Here is a 19,183-nt window from a genome sequence, read left to right on the forward strand (position 1 = left end):
TCTTTAGTCTGGGTTATTAAAACACACCTCAAAGCACATAAAGTAAACTTCTCACTGTGTGTGACTCACTTGCATATTTTTGCCTTTGTCAAGCATTTCAAGACAGAAAGACATCACCTACACTTTGAAAATGAACAGGAAGGATATTGTGGTTGTCCTCTTCTCATGGAAAGGAACCTTGATATCTTCCATCACTTTCCATAATTATCACTCTGACAGCTGTCAAGACGCCAGCCACGGTAAAGTATGATTGACACTCATTTGATGAGGCTGATGGACAATTACAAACCAGCAGCCTAATAGGCAGATATTGACCCGCAAGAGGCATCTTTTTCTGAGGGGGGGAGGGTGTGAGAAGGACAGGCAAAAGACGTGCAAGAGCTAAGAATATCAGGGATCTCTGAAGTGGCATTTCCATTCTTGTGTTGCTCTAGTTTATTTTGTGTTAAACATGCAGCTGTCACAGATTTGAAAGCTTCTATTTTCCTGCAACATTTAAAATGGCTGAAACATTATAATGAGTTAATATGTTAAATTGGCTTAAGTTTGCCTGCTACTCATTTTCAAGTCACAACAGTTTGCATTACTCTCTCTCTCTCTCTCTCTCTCTCTACATGCACACACACACACTAATGACTTTTATCTCCCATTTCCCTAAGTGGAGTATTTAAATTCATTGCAGAAATATTTATTTTTCATGACTAAATGCATGAAAATGTCATATTGGTCCTTTTAATGGAGATGTCAGTGGAAAGTTTACCACCAGCACTGACAAACAGGAAGGTGATGTGTCTCGGTGTGTGTGTGTGTGTGTGTGTGTGTGTGTGTGTGTGTGTGTGTGTGTGTGTGTGTGTGTGTGTGTGTGTGTGTGTGTGTGTAAGTTGCATCCCCATTGGTAGTACAAAGCACGATGAGGTCACAGCTTAGTGAAGACAGCAGGAGTGGCCTTTTTTTAACTCGGCGACCTGTGTTGCTTTTACATCCTCATGTCACTAGCTTTGCTCCAGGTTACTCTGCTCTCTTCCTGTGTGCCCTCTTTTGGTCTTGACTTCACATGATGAAGACTGTTTCCCCCGTCTGCCTCGACTGAGTCTGGGGAGTCAGAGGGTCCGCCATGTGGGTAAGAAGTATGCAAATGAGACATAGAAAGCTCTCAGAGAGAAGGGGAGACTTTGCAGTCCTCCGTTATTGTGATGACTGTTGCGAGATGACAGGGAGGAAACATGGAAAGTAACTGTGTGCTTATGGTAGTTTTATTTGTTTGGTTAATGTGCTGTCTGGCAGTGAATGTGAAGTGATGGTGTGAGTAGACCAACACAATGCAGTGGCTTAATGCAGATAGTTGAGGATGAATTATTCAGACTGTGAAATATTTCTGAATCATGTGAAGAGGGTTTGGATTAGTCTGTTGAGGAGGGCAAAGTATTGTCTTTCTCTCCTTTCTTCTCCTTTCACTCTCTCTCTCTCTCTATGTGTGTGTGTGTGTGTGTGTGTGTGATCTCCTGTGCTCTCCATCTGCATAGTTTATCATGAGAGCAACATTTCTAAGAGACCGGACTGTCCTCATAAAGTCAGGCCGGGGTGATTTAGATGTTTTTAGTATGAGATGCAGTTCGTGCATTAGGTTTGGTTGCTTGAGTGTTTAATTGCTCTGTGAGTGGTTTCACTGCAGGTTAGCTAACAACAGAGAGCGAGACACGGCGTTGACCTTCTTACATTGTGCGCGGGGTTTTCTGAATGAAGACATTTTTACAAATATGAGCCAGATATGTTGTTTAAATGCATTCAGCTGCAGCTATTGAGATATGATTTTACAATGGGAATCCCTCATATCCTGCCTATGAGCATAAACACTTGAGATTTTTTTTTCACAAATTTCAAACCCAGAATGAGTAAAATTAACTTTTTTTTAATAAAAAAAAAAAAAAAGTATATTTTCTCAGTTTTATTCTAAATGTTGTTTCTGGCGCTAAAACTCTTACATCCGTTACTATGCATGCAACACACAATCTAAATTATTTTACATGAATGCTGCTGTATTGTTTCAATTTATAGTTTCACTTGTTTTCTAACAGCACAGCAAAAAACAAAATAGTCACTTTTGGTCACAAAAATCTAAATAGTGTGACCAACAGTATTATCTTATTATGCTTTCTCTCTGAAAAATCATGCAGAAAACAGTATCACCCACCAGTGTGTCTCCTATAGGGTGTACATTTTCAGATGCGTAAACCTAAAACAGACATATTTTCTATCGTTTTTATCAAGTGATCTTGTTTTTGTCAAAGTAGGAGTTGGGCTCAACGTGGACACTGTGCACTGAGGCTCATGGAGCGGCCTGAACAGCACACCGAGTCAAACGTGCTTTAACTCTTGAGTGGTTCTTTCTAGGACTGTCCAACTTGAGAATGGTGATTTCAGGCTCAATCTCAGGTTCGTCAGCCCATGAAACGCCAACTCACCTCAGCAGATTATGAGGAGGAACACCAAAAAAAAAAAAAAAACTTCCTGGACTGTTCTGGAATATGTTTTTTATACTCAAAAAGCAAGGGTTTAATTATCTGCTGATCCTGCAACTATTTTACGTCTTCTCACATTTCATCAAATGTGTAATTTATAAATGTTTCACTTCATAAAATTTTCCTGACGTTATTGTCAAATATATATTTCCAGTTCCTCCCGAATTTATTGAGTGGGAATAAGTTAAGTATTGCAAATCAGCACTATGGAGGAAAAAAAAGGCTTATTCCACTTATAAATAGTAATATTAAGAATAAATAACCTTTGATGGGGTCTTTTCTCCACACAGAATTCTGCTATTTTAATCTAAAGGGAGCAACAGTTTCCTCCACATAACACGGCCTATTTACCAGTAGAGGGAGCAATGGACACACCAACCAGGGCAGATGCTGCTGCTGCTTGTGGAAATCACTTTGATCATTTTGATTTAAATCTCAAAGCTAAAATGCCTTAATCATCCATTCAGTGATTCTAATTTAATGTCTTCACAAATGGCTTCTTCATTCCTAAAAAAAGGACAGAAAAATAGAGCTGTTGAAGGTCGCCCCACATGCTGCTTTCACAGTGTAACAACGGGCAAACACACCTGCCAGAGCAAAAACCTGCCATTATTTTAAAGCACTGAGACAAAGTAGTATTTCTGGCTGTGATTTACTAAGCTACGTTTAGGCTGTTACTTGATCCAATGTAAGTATAAAGCCATTGGTTTTTCATGCTGTTCTTATTTGTCATCTGCAGAAAACATTTCTGTTGATTATCACGTCACATTTCAGACTAGAACAGATGAGAAAGTACAAAGTGTAAGATATGAAATTGTATAAATATACATATATATGTAATATATTATACATATATATCATGTATATTTGTACTTGCATAATTTATGTGGCGCATGTAAGGAGATGTAAAAGCAGGCTGATACTTTTGTTACAACAATTTGGACAAATTCTCTTATATTAAAAAGTATTTTACAAAACTGTTGATTTGGTTTCACTTGTTCCCTTGTTTCTAGATTTTTTTTCTAGATTTTCTTTGTGTGCATCTGGCGTCACTGCATGCATCATTTCCTTATGTATGTTGTAGAGTAAGTGCTCAAAATTCTAAAAGGCTTAAAAGTAAAATAAGAGTTTTGAAACCGATCAGTTATTTCTAATGTAAAATTCACTAAATTCTCCTGCATAAATCAGTTAGCATATAAAATCAGTGATATCAAAAGTATAACACAACTAAAAATAAAATGAAACACGATGAAATTAAATAAATATTAGTGCATTCGGATGGTCTCGGGGAAAGAATTGTATGAAGGGTATAGCCTACCTTATTTCTTTTAGAGATATTTATAGATGATACTTTCAGATGCATCATAACATTTGCAACGTCTCTAATCTTGTACAGATGAAGCACGTCAGTTTTCTTTTATTCCCCGAAAGACTTTTCTGGCCGCTCAGCTTGTCAGCCGGGGAGATTCATCTTTTTCTGTCTCCTTGCTTTCTGAACTGGTTATTAAAATCAAAAATGAATGAAAATGATTTTTACTAGGAAATCAAACAAAACGGAGAGTCTGTGGGCATTCAGCCCGAGGAGGGACATCTTTGAACATTTGTGTTGTACAAGTTATTCCTGGTGAGATCTGGACAGTGGCATTTCAGCCTTTTTAGGTGACGAAATGGAATACATTTTTACATTCTTACCTCGGACTGAGAGCAATATGTAATTCAATCTAAAAATCACAGGCATAAAATAAAGTGTGTGTGTGAATTTAAATGGAATATCATTTTGCATTGACATAGCCAATCAGATCTTTCTTAAGTTGTTTTAAATTTAGCATTATAGCTTCCACTTCTATTTTCTATCCCTGCAACTGTTTCCATACAAGATAAGAAAGCACTTCACTATTTCCAGAGTATGTTACTCCTCAGAGAGTATGTATGGCCCATATTCAGGCACAAAAAAATTATGCAATTAATGATGCAAGAAAAAAGGGTGAGTAAAATAGATGTAACCTCTTAATACAGTTTGGAATCTCTGACAATTTTGCCCTTTTTTCTCCAACAGAGCTGCAGAATTTTTTTAGATTAGATGACTGGATTAGAAATGTGGCATCTCGTGATTTTGTAGAGAGGGTGTAAACATTGATATGACCCCAAAAATGAACTGAATGTAAGCTCTTGCGGAGTTGTACGCCACATGCTTCTGGTTTGATTGTGTGCCATAAATGTACTTTATTGGTTATATTGGCTCATATTGGCTTTCAGGTAATGTTTTATGTCGGCAGTACTGCGTTTGACTCCGAAAAAGTGTACCCCATCACATCCCTTCAAATATTTAAACTGAAAAAACTTAAACTTTAAATATTTAAAGGAGTGTTGCAGTATATTTAGTAATCAGAATAACAATTGTTGTTTGTTACAATTAAACATACTCACACCAGATTTGTGTTGCCCATGAAAACTGATTTTCCAAACACCCTTTCAGAGGAAAATGGTCATGTAGCAAATGAACCAGAGGAGTGTGTGACCCTGCTGACCTTTCTTTCATCAGGGTTAAGGGTCAGATTGGGATCCGACTCTCTGTGGAGAGATTAAACCCGGTCACCAAGGTAACATTATGTGCATCCAGGATGACCAGGTGATTTGTGTGAGTGTGTATGTACGTGTGTGTGTGTGTATGTGTGTGTTTGTCTTTTCACGCGAGCTCTTCTAGCTTTAACCTTTGTTGCCTCACAGCGCTGTGTTTGTGAGTCAGCCAACCGGGGTTGAAGGGTTTGAGCCACGTCGCCTGGGGTCAGTTGGCTGGGAATGAATGAGTTGAATGAACATGTGTGTGGACTGAAAAGCCAGATCATGGTGGCCAAGTGTGAGCCAAGGTGACTGGCATACAGTGCAGTCTGAGGCTCAATGTGTGGAAGTCCAGTTCACGAAAGAAAAGGAAAGGTGTTTGAATTCATGTATACGTGTGAAGACTTAAATTTCATCGTATTTGTGGTTTAAAAGTAAATAATAATAAATAATGACAGTAAAAAAATTTCTGTCACTGCTTTCACATTACTAGGAGTTTATCGTTTAAAGAAACATGCCAGAGGTTTTGCATATTTTACCCCATTCCCTGCACATTTTACATATTTAAATTTTACATCTATTTTTCAACAGAAAAACAACAGATTTTCTATCTTCCAGGCACTCTGGCTTTTGCCACAATATCTGGAAATATAAAAATATCTAATCCATCATAACAAATGTTAAATTATTTTTAATTCTATGTCACTGTCACGTGGTGATGGACTGTTCTATGTGTGTGTCCTTTGTGCTTAGATATGTGACAAACAGGTCTGTGATGCTACTTCTGCAATCACCTGTTTATCTGTGTGTGTGTGTGTGTGTGTGTGTGTGTGTGTGTGAGAGAGAGATAGAGGGTTAAAAGGTGTGGTGGGAGCTGTGAGCTGAGGTCAGTTAGTTCCAGAGAGCGCCACCACGGCCTTGGAACAGTGTGGGGGTGGTTCACTTCCCCTTTCCCTGCCTCACGGCTTCCTGTGAGCGCTATAACCGTTAACCACACCCTCCTCCCCTGGCCTACACCCCTCACACCACCACCACACACCAAGCCCTAGAAAACAGACTCTGCTCACACACCAACTCTCCCCTCTTTCTCCTTTATTCCCCGGCCAATCAACACACGCACGGACTCCAACAATGGTCCTCTTCCCTCATACTGTAGTCGTCACACCTCGCTCTGCACTGATCCTCGCTCTGCCCTGACAACCATCTCTCTGTTTCTCCTTGGTGCTCCATGGCTGACCCCCGCTGGCTAATTATAAAGATAAGTTTACACGGGTGTATGAAGGCATGTCTGTGCTTGAGCCATTGTAACTATGCTGGTAGATTTGCAGCATTCCTCCCAATGACAGTTTTTTTTTATTATCATACCATCAACCACGTGCATCTGATTGAAGGACACCCTACAGATCCTGTCTCTGCTTGGCAACAGCTGAGTCACCACTGAAAGATGTCGGTGAACAGATTTTCCAGCGTTCTCCGATATCGGAAGAGATTAAAGTATCTTTTTTTTTTGTGCAGCTGAATGAAAGAATAAAGCAATAAAGCAACAGAAACAAAGCACAAGAATGTCAACAACAGCCACGCTCTGATGTGATCATTGTCTCACAGTGCCATACATCACACCTACAATACCAGCATTCTTACTATACTCCCATCAGACATTATGCTGCAGAAGAGGAGAATTCTGAACGAGGTCCTCTGTGATAGTGTGTATGTGAGTAGGCGTATATAAGCCTGTGGTCTGTGGACGGACAGTAGGGATGTGTTGAAGAGTGTGTGTAGGGAGGTGTGTGTATACATTGTGAATGTGTGTGTGCACACTGATGGGGGTTGCGGGGGGGGGGAGGAGGTCTACTCCTCTAAAGGGAGTGCTGTTCCCGTAGGGGAGAGGAGGAGTGGGGTGGAGTGCACAGAGTGAGTGTATGTGGGGGAGTGAGTGTGGGGGCAGCTAGGCCATCTGGACTGTGAGGAGGCTGAAGAAAGGGAGAGTGTGTGTGTGTGAGAGAAAGAGAGAGAGAGAGAGAAAAAGCAAGAAGGAGGGAGTAGGGATGAGAAGAGAAGAGGTGGAAAGAGGGAGGGAGAGCCGAAATTGAGGGTGTGGGTGTGAGGATGGAGGTACGCGAAGAGCAACAGAGGGAGGAATGTGGCTTGTGGTCATTAGACAAAAAATGTCTATAGTAATACACAACATCCTGCAAAATGTATTGATTTGACTTCATAGAGACGCATGAGTGTGTGAATGTGCATGTGAGCACAGGCTGAGGAAAAAACATTTGTGTTTCAAAGCCGCCACATTCACTCAGTATTCTCTACTGTATACGGAATGAGAAATTCCATCTTAAAGGATCATCTGCACAATGTTATCCTGCTAAAGCCATCTCACAACTTCAACTCTGCACTCTCACTGTAGAGGCACTAGTGCACAGAATGAAACACATGTACTACAAGTCAATTTTGAGCATAACCGAAATGATCTTGATTCATTATTTATCGGCACAGACAGGAGAGTCTCGGTTATGTTGAATACATGCCTGAAGATGTTCTAACGTGACTGCGCTGCTCCGTAATTTTCTCTGAAAGAATTGCATTGGACACGAAATAATGTTTGACCTTAATGCTTTTGTTTGATCCTGTAAATCTATTCATGAGTATTGTGATATTGAAATCAATAAACGAATTAACTTGTGGATAAATCGTTTTCATGCTGACTTTATTTTAAGAAATCTGAACAATAGATCACGATTATTCACTCATTAAAGAGAGGATGGTCGCACGTGAAGCTCTAGTGATTTTATCACATCAAGATTTGTATCCATAAATATTTTTTGACTCCAAGAGACACGCCAACAATGGATTTCTTTCTGAACATTGTGAGGTATTGGTGGGTATTTTCAAAGATTTTGTTTGTTTAAAAAAACTGGCAGAAGTATTCACAAATGTCTTCCACTATATGTGTCTTGATCCAGATGTAGAAAATTATAAAATAATTTTTTTTTTTAATAACACACGTTTGGAGTCTCTTCAGCTGTAGCAGAGGTATACTCCCCTGATTGGTCTTGGCTTCTTAGTTTCTGAAAAAAATGTGGCAGATGTTCTGGAGACAAATGTACCCAAACCTCTCCTCCAAATTAGTTTCTAAATTTGATGCAAGAAATGGGCCCTGTAGGTGCAGTGCCATTTTACCTTTATGGACTGCTTACAGTGTATAGACAGGAAGTGTGTGTGTGTGTATGTGTGTGTGAGAGAGAGAGAGAGAGAGGTATCAAAGGTCTCGAGCCAGAATCAAGCAGAGCACCTCACAAGAACATATGTATGTGTCACTAGTCCACCAGAAGATCCATCTTAATACTTATTAACAAAGTTCAAGTTTGGAGAGTCATGTATCATCTAAACATTCACTGATTAATACCATACAAACCTGACCGAGGTTACTTAAACCTCACACGATGTAACATAAACACGCTAAAACCACAACTTTTTACTAATAACATTAACGATGACTCTGTTCCATCTATGTCAGCTATGTCAGCTATGTCAGCGTCCACTGTCCAGGACCCTGAAACTCAACTAGCTAAATGGAATTCAGCCATCATTTACACCTGTGCTTTTCCTTCTGTGACATTTCAAAATGTTTTCCATGAAAAAGGGCTATGAGCAGGGCAGATTAACCTGCAAGAGGGCACCTGCCAACCCTCTGTTCCTCCCCCCTCTCTGTGCAGTGTGTAAAGCTTTTCAGTGCTAGAATCCTACCTGGCCCCAGATTTGCTGTGTGGTCCCTGTGCCAAACGGCCAGAAATACTCTCAGTACGGGGCTATGTGATTCAATATCAAAACATGAAAAATTATCTTTATAGTTGGCACAGAGAGCCTGGAGTTTTCGGGGGCCTTTTATGGGATCCCGGGGCAGTTGGTAATCCAGCCTTTAAAAGTGGATGATGATTGCTGGCACTTGATTAATGATTACTAATCAAATTTCTTACTGGATATTCTGTTATATTCTGTATCAATTTGAGTCCCTCTGGACAATCAGACATGACTATAAAATGGCACATAGTGTTCTTTACTGTTAGCGGTGAATCGTTAATCCTCAAATGGAGTTTGGTGTAAAGTGCTCTCAATGGAAAATGGCGCCAACTATGATGTTATGAAGCCAAATGTATGATGTGCACAAGATGCTAATTGACAGCCAGTTATCACAGTTGGGTTGTGTAAACAGATAAACAGGTGCACCGGACAGATGTGAGTATCAAGGTGAATTAAGTTTGACGGTTTACAGTGACAGAACACGTGTTCTCAGGTTTGGTTGAGATGACAAAAGGACTCCTTGCTGTCCTTGGATGGTCAACTGACCCCCCCCCCCGACTCTCACCCTCAATACTCCTCCTTACGTCCTGACCCCCAGCTCTTGCCCACATCAATATCACCCCCCCTCCCTTTCCAAATCTCCCTCAAGACCTTCCTCCTCCCCTCCTCTCCCATCCCCTCCCCTGCCCTGAGCTTCTCGGGCCCTCTTGGCTGAGGGGTCAGTAGGGGTCGGGGGCTAGTGACTCCCTCGTTCATGCTCTTTCCTCTCTTTCCTGACCCCGCTCTTGTTGTATCGAATCCCCGTCCATCCTTCTCTCCCTCCCTCCGTGTCTCTGTCCTCCGTGCACACTCATCCTTTCGTCTCATTATTTGACCCACTTTTCCTCTCTCCGTCTCCCTCTTTCAGTTTCTCTGCTCCTTCGCTGGCTCAAGCTGTTCTTGGATGCTGTATTGATTGGGGTTTCTATTCACCTTCACTCCCATCCTCTCTCTCTCTCTCCGAGTCTCTCTCTCTCTATTCCCTTTGTTCCCCAGTGTACTGTAATGCTCAAACCTCTTTGATCTGTGTGTTTGTGTCTGTCTATCTACTGCTTTCCTAAATGTCTCCATTTACTGTAAGCTCTACCACCATGCTGCGCTCAATTTCTATCTCTCCCTCCAGCACACACACACACACACACACACACACACATGCGCACACACAGCCTCAGATGTATAACAAAATAGGACTGTTGTCTGACTTGCGGCTCATATTTAACACATTTGTCTGGTCTGCTAGTCTTTTTTCATTGTTTTGTGTGAGTGTATGTGTTTGTGTGTGTGTGTGTGTGTGTGTGCGCATGTGTGAGTGAGTGTGTATTCACATGACATAAATCCACATGTTTCCCTGCATCTTAACTGTGAGTCGTACGTGGGGCTTGTTTTCCCAAAGGCCATCGGTGTTAAATCATCATTTTGAAGAAGGACAGCACAGCTACTTTAGGGGATTTACATACAAGCGGGTGTGTACACTTACACACACACGGTGCAAACACGCACACACACACACACACAAGCACACACACACACACACACACACATACTTGCAGAGCAAACACAAACACAGCCAAGGGGAGGGGCTGTACTTTACCCCCACATAGCTGAAGGGAGAGGAGATGAGGTACAGAAAAAAAAATTAGAAACCAAATTAGAGGAACTGGTCAGGCGAGGAGGAGAGGCAGAGAGGAGTTACGGGGGGGGAGGGTGGGGGGAAAGAGGGCTAGGACAAACAGAGCCAGTGACCTGAGGAGGGAGTGTCTGAGAACCTACCTAGCATGCATCAACACGGGGGCTACTGAGAGGACAGAAACACAAGTTAAAACAGTGAGACCAGCTCACAGAGCAAAAAGAGCAAGCACACAATGCTGAACGTGTGTGCGGGTGTGAGTCGTCTTTGTCCAGCCGTCACCTTCTGACCTTTCCCTTGTATGTGAGTGTCTATTCTTACATGGTAGCCCTAAATGATCCCAACAAAAGCCTTTCTTGTGTCCACCCTTATCGCACTCTGCCCCCATGCTGAACCACTCCAACATGCGTCATCATCATCTCCTCACACCTCAGCGAGGCAAACACAGACCAGAACACACGCACGACTGACAGCAAGATAGGATTTTTGAAGCTCTCACTGCACACCGCGACCCCCATCTCCCTCTCCCGATGAAACCATCTCCTGACTGGTGCATCCCACGCCATCCCAGTCTGTCTCTCCTCCTCAAAGAGTGTAAAAATCCGGGGAATGATTTAACTCGGAGAGAAGAAGAGTCAGCAGGGTGGGGCTGGAGGAAACACTTATCATGTCGAGGTCCTGTTGACTCTGCCTCTTCCAGTTTGTCTTTGTCAATGCGATAGAATCGTCACACTTAGATACGTGACAGACACTAAAACTACACCAGCATAATGAATGATGAATGTCCCCAACAACCCTCCCTTGGTGTAAAGACAGTCAAACTGGGATGCTTACACATTACAACCTCCTACAACCGTGACCTCCGCCCCCATCCTCTTCTAACTCTCTCCCATTCTCCCTCTCTCATCCTTTCGGCAGCTCCTTCTCCCTTTCTGTCTCCCTGTCTTCTATTGCCTCATCTCTTTCTCTTGTTGGTGTAAGCAGCTTAAACACCTACAGGGTGTGACATTGGGGCCCCACGCGCCTCCGAATGCAGTCAGTGCGGGCGGGAGAAGGCAGCACTGAAAAGGAGAGCATTTCATCCGTCTATTCTCTCCACCCCGCTCCGCCTGGCATCGACGGCGCAAGTGTGGTTAAGGCAAAGCCAAGGCTGTCCCCTCACATTAGCCGGGGCTGAGCCAGACAAGCCGTCATCCCCCCCACCCCCCCACCCCCTGCAAGACTGTCCTCCGCTGCTCATCTCAACAACCCCCTCCCACTACCACACTCTTTCTCTCACTCTCTTTCCTCCTCTCCTCCGCTCAGCTCAGCTCTGCCATGGGCACCGGTCCCCAATCTCCAAGGTGATTATGACAAAAACGAACGACCCCCAAGAGACGAGGCCAGCAGAGATAAGAGAGAAAGAAGAGGATGGCAGAGGGAGAGAACGAGGAGGAGGAGGAAGGGATTGGAGATGGATGATGTAACAGGGAATTTTGGCTGTGCTTTATGATTTGGGTTGAGAGTTTCAGAACCAGCATTTCATGTCAGACCATATCTATCTATATCTCTGTCTCAACATTATTTTCAAGTTATTTTTTGCAGGAAAAAAGAAGCCAGTGATGGGAGGTAGATAGCAGTTATGGAAAGCAACTAAGTAGCCTATATTTACTCATGTACTATGAGCCTACTTGAGTACAGTTTTGAGGTACTTGTACTTTACTTGAGTATTTTGATTTTATGCTACTTTAAACTCAGTACAGTTACTTTAAATAGATTTTACATTTTAAAAAGATAAAGAGGCGCCTATTTTTGTTGTGTAAAGTGTACTTTGTAATGTAACTAATACTTATGTAGGTTTACTCAAGTAAAACTTTGAATGCAGGACTTCAACTTGTATTGAAGTATTTTCATTTTGTGGCAGCAGTAACATATCATCACATCTGTGTTAATGGTCTCTATCATCTCCTACGAGAAATATCTGGTTCTGTAGCTGCTAAATGCTCCACTGTGTTCACCAGTTAGGTGCTCACTTTGTCTGTTCGCCATTTGGTGCTGAGCAGGTACTGTAGCGTGGGATTTTAGGGCTATTCCACTCAAAACTGTGGACGAAAAACCTGCTTTTAAAGTTGGCAGCTAAACCATGAATGAGCTGAAACTTGATATAAAGCTATAAAGCCAAGTGGAGATGCAGATTTGAGTGCTAATTGTCTGTCGGTTCATTAGTGCAAGCAGTTCCTTTTATATTGTCATAGATTACACTATAAAAGAATTATTATAGCCTCTTTCAGTAGATTAGATAGATAGATAGATAGATAGATAGATAGATAGATAGATAGATAGATAGATAGATAGATAGATAGATAGATAGATAGATAGATAGATAGATAGATAGATAGATAGATGGATAGATGCAAACCATACATAATTGCATGGATAGATAGCGACTACCAACAATAAGATCATAGCCCATTCACAAGGGTCAAAGATAATTTGTTGTGGTGTGGTATAGGGTCATGACCCTACACGGTCAATGGGGTCAAATCAAACAGCAGCACTGAGCCCAAGAAGGTCATAAAAGAGACAGAGAGGCCTGATTGGGGGGAGGGGGGGACAGGGAATACTGTTAACCCCTTCCCCTGCCTCCCTGCAGAAATGAGAAGAAGCAATGAGAAAGGAAATGTAGTGGAGGAGAAGAGATGAGAGGTCATATTATTGTAGCATAGCAACCCAGGTTTCAGTGTGGGTTGAGGCAAGCAATAATATATAATATTGCTGAGAGGTTAGACAGCTTAGAAGAACCTTTCAAGATGGATGTGGAAAGAGAGGTGCACTTTCTGCGCAGAAGAGGGGGAGGGAAGGTAGGAGAGGGGGTGGGGGTGAACAGAGTCGGCAGAAAAAAATAGCCCAGTCCTCCCATCTCCATCCACTCCCCTCTTCTCTCTCTCTACATCTCTGTTAGTCTCCCTCTCTCACTCTCTCTTTCCCTCCCTCTCCCTCTGCTCTGTGCATCATTAAAACAAGCAGAGTAGTGTTCAGAGCGTGGGGCTGCACTGAGACGGTGACCTCCACAATAAGAAGATGTTCTTGCTTCGGGGAAGAGAAGGTTGTTTTGTACTCCTCTCTTTCTCTCTCTCTCTTTTCTCCTACTACTTCCAATGGAGTAAATGAGATTTGGAGGGGGGTAGGATAGTGGAGGAAGGGATCAAGAGGGTAGACATGCAGAAAGAGAGACGGAGATAGCGAGATGCAGAGGGAGCGAGGGCAGTTTAATGTAGGATTCATAACACAGAGAGCTAAGATATGATAAACAGGGAAAGATCTGAATTCCCCTAAAGTAAGGTGGATCGGAGGGTTAGGGTGAGGCAGACAGGGGCTGAACCCTCAGAAATCCAGGCCAGGAAAAGCCTGAATATGAGTCTGCCTATTTTTCATTTGGGAGGGAGATTATTCCTGCCCTGAACTAGAGAAAATACATGTGTTTTCTCCCTCAGATGAGCACCGTGAGGTCAGCCAGAAGTCGTCCTTATCAAAGAGGACCACGGTTTGGGGGATGACGAGAGAGGGCTATCTGCATCCTCGTCCAGGGGCATCTTTCCATCATATACATACAATAGGCACAAAGGCCTGCCGCTGGTGGGGCGACAGGAAGTCCTATGGGTGACACGAGGACAGGCAGTGGTGTGAACAGCCACGGCACCACCACCCCCCAATCCCCCCCTGCATGTCGCCTTCTCACAGGAACAAAATGTGTGGGCAGCGAGCACAAACACATTCTCTGTATCCTCCAGATGATTATACATCCTGTAAATCCAATAACCTCGATTCATTCTGCTTCTCCTGGTGTCATTCTTCGTTGGGATTCATTCATTTACACTTTCTTTGAGAAATCTGCTCATTCTTTCGCTCCCTTTCCTCCTTTATTAATGCCATCCTTCCTTCCTTCCTTTCCTCTTGCTCCTCGGTCCTTTCCGTCCTCTCTTCCTTCACACCATCAATGCACTTGGTTAACATACTCTTAATTTGGGCTTTTTTCTCCGAGGGAGGACTCTTTATAAAAGCCTTGTCGTTTCCCAATACTGATTTGAGTATCACTAAGCTGCACCTTCACACATATTGTTGTCTCACACCTTGTGCCAAATATTCTTTTGTAAAGCCTTCCCCCATCCCCTGCCTGCACCTGGTAGAGATAGTGTTCTTTCAGCTGCAGGCTCTGCTTTCTATACAAGCAGGGCTAGGATGGCACAAGCAGCACACAGCTGTTCCCCTTGGTAAATTGATAGTGAAGGGTAGTGGATGGGGCTTTGAAAGCGCCTTGTGCTATTTTTATGACAGTTGTAGATTTTTTTGCTGTTTAATTCGATGTGACCAATTACGCCGCTGCGCTCCTCAGCAGGGGGGCACTCTGGGAGAGCAAATTAATGCTTGACTTCAAAAAGTTTTCCTAAAGTGCGTTTACATACCTTATTCCTTTTTTGCGGTTCAAACACAAGCCGTCGTGAACAGACCTGGTCTGACTTCCAGCGCTGAGCAAAGATGGTGTGTTTCTCTACTGTGAGTGTGTGTTTGAATGCTGTTTCCATGGCCTCTGTGACACATTTTTGAAATGAAAACAACATGCTTACCTTCATTTTTATAAAAGTTAAAGAGTGGGAAAAGTAAAATAAAGCAGAAGAGTGACTGTCCCTTTAGGTAAGCAGCAATTCAGCTTGATACACTGACCCCCACCCCCCCTCCTCAATGCAAACACACACACACACACAACACACCCATCACCTTGGGCTTCAAGGACTCTTTGGGAACATAAGTACCACACAGACACACACACACACACACACACAAAACCACCGTCATACAGAATTCTCGCTTTCACCTCACACCACTACTCTCCCTCCTGAGTGGATTGCAGTGATGAGTGTTCCTAGGGCTGAATACATGTGTAAGTGGCCTAATGATGCCTAAACCCATCCATGAGCAGACAGGGGGAGAGGGGGGGTGGGGGTTGGCAGAGGGGGAGGCTGGGGTCATGCTTGTCGTGTCAGGCGGATTGGAAGGATACGCTGGCGTGAGGGAGCACAGCTTTGAGTAAAGCAGCTTGTTTCAGGCAGGGATTGTGTTTGTGGACCCTACGAGGAGAGAGAGAGGGAGGGAGAGAAAGGAAGAGAGAGAGGGAGGGAGAGAGAGAGTGTGTGTGTGTGTGTGTGTGAGAGAGAGAGAGAGAGAGAGAGAGAGAGAGAGAGAGAGAGATCTGTGCCTAGGCATTACAGACCTACAGCCTTAATCCACATGGCCTGACATTCTCCGTTATCCAGCCCTCGGCAGCCAACTACCCAGACTGATGGAGGCACGGCTCTACCCCCTGCTGTGTCATGCCACACATCACTCTCTCCACACACACAACTACACACACACACACACATACTACATCTTTGGCTGTGCCACCCGCTCTATTCCCCATGCATTTTTCCCACTTCCTCAAAACCACAACGATTCCTGTTCACGGCACTGACTCTCATTTCCTAAGAAACTAGCCCCGCCACAGTTCCTTATTGCTACACGCATTCTCTCACAAGGATGGACCACAAGAACTGACAGTGTCACACACACACACACAAACTCACTAACATTTCTTGTGACTGTTTTTTCTATAAAAATAGTCAGGTTTTGTGTGTTTTGTAAACCATGGCCGTTATCGCCTTCAGGAGTTACTGTACATTTGGTCTCAGCTCAGTTTGTTGGATCACACTAAGAATTATTGACAACTAGTCGACTTCTTAACATACAGTACTTGCAGTTGTGGAGAGAAACTGACAACTTTTACTCAAGCACTGCACATAAGTGCAAATCCAAAATACTTGTTCTTTATTTGAGTATATTCATTTCAATCTACTGTAAACGTCCTCTGTCCTACCTTTCAGTGGAAAATGCTGTAATTTTTACTCACATATATAACTGTCCGAGGCCCAAACAGGTGCAGATATACAATATTTTACAAAACAGCAGAGATTAGAAACATGAATATCATTTTATTTTCCTTTCCCACTTCATTAACCATCTCGTGACCCCTAAGATTCATCTTCTGACCCTTTAGAGAGGCCTGGTTGAAAACAACCACACTAAACTACTTAATTGTATATGAAGTAGTTAAAAATAGCTCCACCTCAAACAGTTACAACAGTAAAATGCTGCTTGTGCAATACTGCATCAGTATTAACAATCTAATAATGTCATACGTAAGAAAATATCAGTTACAGGTGACAGTTTTGGTACTTTAAATATATTTAGCTGATAATACTGAAGTATATTTCCATTTTGAATGTAGGACTTTTACTTGTAACAGAGTATTTGCTCCATTGATACTTTTCTGGATACCACTGAGTGCCCGGCCTTCTGCTGATTGTAACTCTAAGCCTGCTGATATACTCTTATACATATAATATTAGGAAGTACTATGTATTGCAATACATGTACATGTTTCTGGCACACACACAACTTCCCACGTCTTTCTCTCTCTATTGTCTCTCACAAGCGTTCAAAACAAATTTGTCACCTCATAATTTCCCCCATAACTTTAGAGCAAAGTGTAATGCGAAGACTCCAAGCGTGTGTGAAAGGGAGAGGTCAGGCTTTAGTGGAATTACCCCAGACTTTTTGCCAAAACTTGGCCTGCATGCTGAGCATCACATGGCTCTCTAAGGTGTTTTCCAGCAAAGCAGTGTCAAACTGTAAATGTCAGTGCTCTTGTGTTTATGTGACTGACTGGTGTTTTCTTATTGTTGCCACAAGAGGGGGTAAGTTACAGTAAGCCCCTGTCATTTACTGAGCCCTATGGCAACAGACGCACAAGCCAGAAGCCCCATAAACCACACAGGACTTATCATAAACCCCCTGCTTACATCACAAAACAGAAATATCTCCACTATTATTAGTATTACTATTATTATTATTATTATTATTGTTATTATTATTATTATTAACATTACCCTGAGTGTTTCTAATAAGAGTGGGACTCGTCCTAGATCAGATGGATACGTGCGGTGTGTGCGTTCACGTTGTCTCATTTCCTGACTCTGCCCAGAGAGAGAGAGAGAGAGAGAGAGAGAGGAGATACGGGGACACGGAGAGAGAGAGAGAGAGAGAGAGAGACAGACAGTGTAGGGGGAGAGTGAGATATAGAGAGACGGGGAGCGAAGAAGAGAGAGAGAGAGAGAGAGAGAGAGAGCGAGAGACATAGACATGCACAGAGGAGGAGGAGGGGGAGGAGGAGGGGGAGGCTCCTGATACCAAGAACGGAAAAGCAGGGGAGGGAAAGAGAGAAAGAAAAAAGGGGCTGGTGGAGGAAGAAGAGCGGGGAGTGGGAAAAAACAAGGGGAATAACACTTAAAGAAAGCATACAGAGGAGAGGAAGGACAGTACCCGGTGCTTTGGACATCCCCTCCTTTCTTCTCTCAGGCTGTCATAGCAGATTGGACTCCGAAGGACCGACACCGCGTCCACCCCAGACCCCATGGGGTAACAGGTATGTCTGACTTCCTCATATTAGTAGTAGCCCTTTTATCCCCCTCCTACCAGCGATCAGCCCCGCTCCCCTGCACACAGGTTTGAGATTTCATTCAGTCGCGGCGGACATCGCAGGATTTCCATGCCTTTATATCATGTCAACAATTAGTTTTCTGCCACACGGAGCCATCGCGTCTACAGCTGATAGTTGGTGGGCGCACAGGTTGGAGACATCACACAATGCAACTCTTCGCAATCGTGCCACTATTATAGGTGGCCATCGGAAAAGCTACTGTATGAAGGCCTGTCTGTCTGTCTGTGGTTCTTTTTTTTTTTTTTTTTTACCGCTGCTTTTATTCATTTTATTTTATTTTATTTTTTAAATTACAGTCCACTGGCATCATGTGAGCCACGGCATGAGTGTATTTTGACAGCTAAATATCCGACCGAGTGAGCAGGCGACAGTCTGAAAGTACGCCTACCTGTTCCATACGTGACAGCCAGCTGTCTATTGCGCTTGTTGATATTTGGAGAAGCTGTCATTCCTTGATGGGATTCACACATTGTACATTTCACATGTTATGTAGCTGATTAGGGAACACACACTGTTGTTTTATAATGGAGGGGGGAGAAATGCGATTGATGTGTACTTTCCAGTGTGCATGGGCATGTGTTTGAATGTGTGTTGCCAAACTGCTCTAAAATGGAAACAATGTTGTATTCAGTGGACTAAATGGATATTTGGAAACACTTTTAAACGATGTATTACGCGCCGGGAGAAAACACCAGTTTGCAGAATAATATATTGAATTCGTCATCCTTCTATCCGCACATCAATATATATATATAGGCTATATATATTTTTTTTTTTCTGTACTTTTAGAAACCTTTCTCAACAAGGCTCAGGTAGCCCGTTTTATGTGACACTTGCAGACGCATGTTGGGCTTCATCCCAGCTGATCGAGTTTGATGAAACCAGCGGATCCTGATGAAATTTGCAAAGTTTTGAACAGCATGACAACCTATTGCCACATCGGCTTGGGGGGTGGGGGGTGGATTGTCATGCACAGATATCGTGCCTCATAAAATACGGGTGATGCTCAGTGCAGCCGTCTGGAGGGGATTCAAAATGAAAGCGCTCAGAGCCTGGAAGACAAGG

General features: G+C 43.0%; 1 protein-coding gene across 2 annotated transcripts in view; it reads left to right on the forward strand.

The window, feature by feature from the left end:
• Positions 1–17,908: 17,908 nt before the first annotated feature.
• The window catches only part of zbtb46 (zinc finger and BTB domain containing 46), a 56,001-nt gene continuing 54,726 nt past the window's right edge, over positions 17,909–19,183 (forward strand). For both annotated transcript variants that reach the window (XM_070839990.1, XM_070839992.1), the window contains exon 1: positions 17,909–18,043. The gene's annotated coding sequence lies outside the window, so the exon portion shown is untranslated. The remainder of the gene's footprint in view (positions 18,044–19,183) is intronic.

Source organism: Pempheris klunzingeri, chromosome 11, assembly GCF_042242105.1.
Source record: "Pempheris klunzingeri isolate RE-2024b chromosome 11, fPemKlu1.hap1, whole genome shotgun sequence".
NCBI lineage: Eukaryota > Metazoa > Chordata > Actinopteri > Acropomatiformes > Pempheridae > Pempheris > Pempheris klunzingeri.